Here is a 6,017-nt window from a genome sequence, read left to right on the forward strand (position 1 = left end):
GAGAAAGCAAGGGTGTGCCTTTTCTTAAAGCAGCAGGTTTTTGTTCTGAAAAAGTGCAGGTGTAACTTAACTGCTTGAATTATTAAGTAAAAAAAAGTAAAAATGGGTAATTACCTCTTTTAAATTCGCTTTCTGAGTAATTGCATCTCATTGGGTGTGGGAAGCAATCTGTGTAATAAACAATGACATTGTTCCAGGTATGATCAGGGAAAAACAAAACCGTAAGAATTAGGTCCCATAGGGGCTCCCATGATGTGTTTCATACTTGCTTCGTTCCCTAGGGTTTACCAGACTGAATTAGGTAGAAGTTAATATTCAGTTCTGTTCTTTTTATTGGTTTTGTGCAGTACTATTAGGCCTCACTGGTTTTCCCATCTATTACTATATGTACTCTTCAGCAAAATCTGACTTTGCAGGCTGTTTGGTACTTACAGGTACTCAACGTTCTGTCTGAATGTACTTGAGTATTTTGAGAATGACGAAGACCATTTTAAACACCCTTTACTTGGAGGAGATCTCACACTGACTTCTAGTGCTCGTACCATCATCCGAGTGCTTTCACTGGAGAACATTTTGTGTACTGATGTGCAAACAGCACAGCAGGTTGCTAGACAGCTCAGCAGGATGTCCTATGGATCATGTAATTGGTTTCTTTGTTCTTAATGTTTATAGCCACCTGTTCTAAGATGACAGACCAAGTTCTTAACCACAGGCTTACAGTGTTCGAGGAGGTTTTACAGGAGCACGAATCCCTTCATCTGTTGATAAAAAGTGCCAAATAGCTTCAATTTTGCTGTTGGAACAAGTGTTTGTTGGAGCTTGAACTTTCTGTAGTCCATATAAGTCTATATTAAACGAAGTAACCTCGTGTGAAAGGTCTCTGAGGTAATGCTGAACAGATGTGACTGTGCCCAATGCAGAGCTGATAGTTTGGGTCACCTTTTTCTGTAGTGCTCCCAAAGTATTAGCTTGAAGGTCTCCTGTACAGGCTTCTTTTTACAAGGCATGGAACTGAGGAGTAACCTCTGATTCTTCTGAAAATAAGGTATTTACAAAGGAAACTCTTTTCACTGGTAGGAACAGATGAGAAGTGGATAGTGGTAGGGCAAAGGGGAATGGTTTTAAACTGAGACAGGGGAGGTTTAGGTTAAATATTAGGAGGAAGTTTTTCACACAGAGGGTGGTGACGCACTGGAACTGGTTGCCCAAGGAGGTGGATGCCCCATTCCCTGACATAAATTAAAACTGCATCCTGATTCTACCTGACTTGATCCTAACATTGCAGTGTGCCTGGCCTTTAAAACACAGCTTTGTTGTCTTCAGTCTTCCATAGTGCAGTTTCCAATGATGCTCTGTGTTAAGTTTCCCCATCTTTTTAAATGGGGATTAGTTGTTCCTGTGCTATAAAGGTCTGGAAAGACTGAAGTTATTCATATTTGGGGGGCAGGCTATGTATGTGTGCCAGTAATGATAAGGGATTATTTGGCAACCCTTGATAATAGATCAACCCTTTCAGGCTGCACTCCTGATTTTTTTTCTAGGTAGTTCTGAGGGATATTATGTGGGATGTGCCCATTTTTTTCTGACATACAGCTGGTAGGAAACAGACAGAGAGATTTTTATCAAGCTTTTAATATTGAGCTTGTGTTTGTCCTTCGTTTTCCTACTGAGAGTAATTATTCACCTCCTCTTTCTTCACTGTAACAGAATTGTCCAAGACAGCCTTAGCAGTGTCTGATTTCTTACAGGCTTTGTTTATTATTTTTTTGTTTGGTTGTTTTTCCCCTGTCCTTGTTGATATCAAGTATTGCTTTGAACCCTTGGAGTGAGCATTCCTTGGCTAGGCTGGTTTTTGCTATCCTGTTAGGTCACCAAGATGGAAATGTTCATGTGTTACATACGTACCTCCTTGGAGCCAACACACCAGGCCAGCCATACTACTGGACCATATAATTACGGTTTAAAAACTTGCTCATCTCTGCATGCTCATTTTCAGTAAGAGGTAATGGGTAACTTTGCTACAATCCATTTTATTCCGGTAACATTCCATTAATTTTAATTGGAGTCTCTCTGGCATAATGCATTGGTGACCTTGGTCCAGACTGTTGTTTTTTTAGCTGAAATGGAGCATTGCAGCATGTTCAGATGCTGTTATTTTATGTCTTGGATGTTGGGTAAAATAAGACACCAAACGTGAAAAGCTTTGTACTTATTCATATATGCTGAAAATGTTTTCTAAAGGCTGAATCACCTTTTAAAACGCGTGCGTTAGTAATGCACTTAGATCCAGACATATTAATGCTGATTACACAGTGAGACTAAACGCCAATCGCAGAACAAATTATCTTCTGTTGTTCAAATCCTCAGCGGGTGCCTCTTTATCTTTGTAAGCAGAGAAATCCACACCCCATGGATGTGTGGGTAATAGTCAATATCTTAGAAAATGTCAAGGGTTTTTTCTTGGATTTTACCACCACTGGAAAAACTCAGTCGTCATAATATATTTGTTATTGGAATGTTGATGCTTGCTTCCTCAGTGCTTAATTATCATTGAGAAAGGAACGCCGCTGTTTTCCAAGGACGTGTTGAATTCCCACCCGGTACATCCTTTGTGTACGCACTAATCAACCAGTGGCAGAGGTTGGCTATTCACTGTCCAAATGTAGAGAAATTAATCTTCCACTGCGAATGGAAAATGCTTATGAAGAAAAATCTTTGTATGAGGCAGTGTAATTGCTTATATGCTGATTGTCAGGAAGATATCTGTGGTAGTACAGATGGACTGTCCGTATTTTGATTATCTCATTCATTCCATCGTACTGTGGGGCGGCTATTCATTTCCTGCTGTTTTCCTCTGTTAGGAATGAGGAAGATGAGTTAGGGCAGCTAGTTTGCATTGTCCAGACAGGACGCACATTTATCACATGTAAAAAATAACCTCCTAGAAGGTCACTGCATGAAATTGACATTTTTACTGGATTATTTTAGAAAATATTTGTGCCCTGCTTCACATCTGCAGGCTTTCAGGGTTTTTTCCACGTTATGCAAAACAGGATTTGCACGTACAGTTTATTAACTGGTGCTATTCATTCCTGTAAATTATCATTAAGCATTCTAAAGATAGTGGCTTCTCTTAATGCTCACTAAATATATTCAAATGGCTCATGAAACTGATCAGCATAGAACAGTTCTAGAATTCTATATTAAGACGAAATAAGGTTAGTGCTACAGAAGTTAATTTCTTAATGTGTTTAGTCTGGAACATAACCAATATCCCATGTAACTAACTAGGTTACTTCACTCATTTCTGATGAACGAGTACCAAAGTTGAAATTTGCTTAGTGAATATTCAAGCTAAAAATAGAACTCTGTCTGCTTTCATTTTAATAAAGCCCCAGTATTTATATATTAATGGAAAAAATAACTGACGAGCGTCACAGATGTAATGGGATAAAGAATAAACTCATCCAGTCTGTTGTGCTTGCTCTTCTTCTTGATAATTAATATATCCATTTTTCTGGTGCAGTTTGGTGGATCCTGTCAGAGCAAATACCTCCTTGGCCATTGTATAGCTTGCATGTAGGCTCTCAGATGCTCACGTTTCAGCCTGCTCTGGTGTGGAGGAGGCAGTTTCTGTTGCATTACTTGCTGTCTTGATGTCTTCTCATGGCACATTTGTGAGTGATTAATATTGATCAGAAATTGTGATTGAATGGCCCTCTATTAAGTGAGTGCTGGGTGAATTAATTACTGAGATGAGAGCAGTTATTCCAATGAGTTGATATGAAAACCTTAAATAGTTGATTTTCCTGTTCTTGGTCTTTGATCACAGAGCTGGGGCTAGCTCTCAAGGGATGGATGAAAGAGGATTGTTTCTCTTGTTTGTTCCAGGCAAATTACTCCAAGAACTGTGTTTTCAGAAAGTGCTTTTGAGATGGTCATTTTGGAACAGCTTGGGAGCGTGTGGGATTTCCAATGGGAGTTGCTAAGGGATTTCAGCTCTTTATGAATAATTCTGCATGCTTCTGTCTACGTGAGTTCCTCCCAATGAGAACGTCACAAAGGGTATGGTGGGCATTTTGATCCTCTCTGAGGTTCTGATTTGCCTTTCTGCTCTGTCTTTGCAGTGATCACCATCCGTGCATGTTTGACCTCAGTCTTTACCTTCCTCTGGAATAAGCATCAGCATCCTTTGGTGCATATAGTTCTGTAGAGCAGTTTGCAACCACAGTCTGCAATAAAAGTATTAGCAGCAACAACAAAGAACCTTCCCACTTGTTACTTTCACGAAAGCTTTTGAATAACAGCTTAATTCCAAGTCGTGAGAGTGCTTAACACAGGCTGCACGCCAGTATTATACATATCATTGTATCCATATATATTTAGAATACAAGCTGTATCAGATATTAAACAGTGTTTTAGCTGCAATGGTCTATTGAATTTGTGCTTTTTAGGGAGTAAATTATTTTCATAATAGAGGGTAATAGCTCTGCTTTGTCAATCCATCATCAGTTCAGGAACACTGCAGGGTCTGTGTGCAACTTAACGTTCAAGGAATTCTCAGTGCAACTCCCATCATTGTTTGTTGTTCAGTAAACGGCTTCTAATGACAGAAGCTGTGTGTGAGCTGTTACTTAACAGCTGAAGTGTTTGCCAGAGCTCTTGGTGCCCTTCTAGCAGAGATCTTGTTGTTTGTGAGTGCTGAGATATCCTGAATGAGACGATTAGCTACGCTGCAAGCAGGTTTCCTTAGCGTCAGTTGTGCTGCTGAACCTTAGCACACTGTGATAAAATACTTCAGAAGTCCACAGCACATCACAGGTGCATTTTTATGCCTACAAGGACAGATGCTATGTTGTGGGCCCAGCCTGCCTGTAAAAAACCCACTTTGGTCATGAACTCGACACTGAGGCACACGGGATGGATACTCGTGGTGGTTGTACACCTATGCACCATCGCTCCTTCCATTTGCCACACCTGATACACAATCATAGCATGTTATGGTGGGGGGGCTCGGAGTTGTTGGCAGGTTTCTGCTGTATAAGAAAGCCTTTAGAACACACCAAGAAGTCCTGCCTGGTGCATCTGAGTCACTTTTTTACGTTGTAGTGGGTTGTAGAATTTTACAAATGGAAAAATAATAGTCCTGTTCTTCCCTCACAAATGTGCACGCTTAGCACTGCCCATCGTGTTTGGTAATTGGATTAAATATTGGTTGTCTTTTATACTCAGACTGCGCGAGCGGCTTGTAAATTAGGGACTAAAACTGTGGTTTGCAAATACCCAGTAATAAGCAATAGCCACGTGGCCTGGACTACAGCAATAAAAGTAAAAGCTTTTTCCTTTTTGGCAGTCATCCAGGCTGGCTAGCAAACTGTTTTTATTCTTGCCTGCAATACCTACATCAGAAATAAAGGTAATAATACTCCTTACTCGGCTCCATCTATGTGTAGAGTAAGTCACTTAGAGTGGAGATGGCCTCTTTCAAGTCTGGGTCTGTCCTTAGAAGTGGTGGTGGTATCACTGCACCAGGGCTGGGGTTGTGAAAAACTAATCCTCACTCTACGAAGCCACGTTGTTAAACTTCTCTCCAGCAAGGCTGCTTAACCTAGTGTCTTTCCAGCCTAGTTTTGCCATAAGAATGCCTTTTCACTTACAAGGAACCCATTATATTCCGATTTGAACAAGTACTAATTACATCTTCCCAGTTCCCCTCTTGGCAAATCTCATTAATTATCCCCAGGTAGGTGTTTTTCAACAAAAGCTCCTTCTTGTGTCCTCTCTTCTCCTGTAGCCTCCTACGCTAGCTAATGAAGCTTCAGCCGTGTCTCTGGAACAGTGAAGCCATTTATAGAACTACAGGTTGGGGAGAACAAATAAGGAACCATGACTAAGAAAGGGCTCTTAAGAGAGGTAAGGGGAACAGGGACTTCTATCTGCATTAAGAAATATTTCACTGTTGATGATTGGGGTAGAAACAGCACAGAGCTGCACAGAAAGTAGCTGTGCTGAAAAAT

Source organism: Gallus gallus, chromosome 20 (genome assembly GCF_016699485.2).
Source record: "Gallus gallus isolate bGalGal1 chromosome 20, bGalGal1.mat.broiler.GRCg7b, whole genome shotgun sequence".
Lineage (NCBI taxonomy): Eukaryota > Metazoa > Chordata > Aves > Galliformes > Phasianidae > Gallus > Gallus gallus.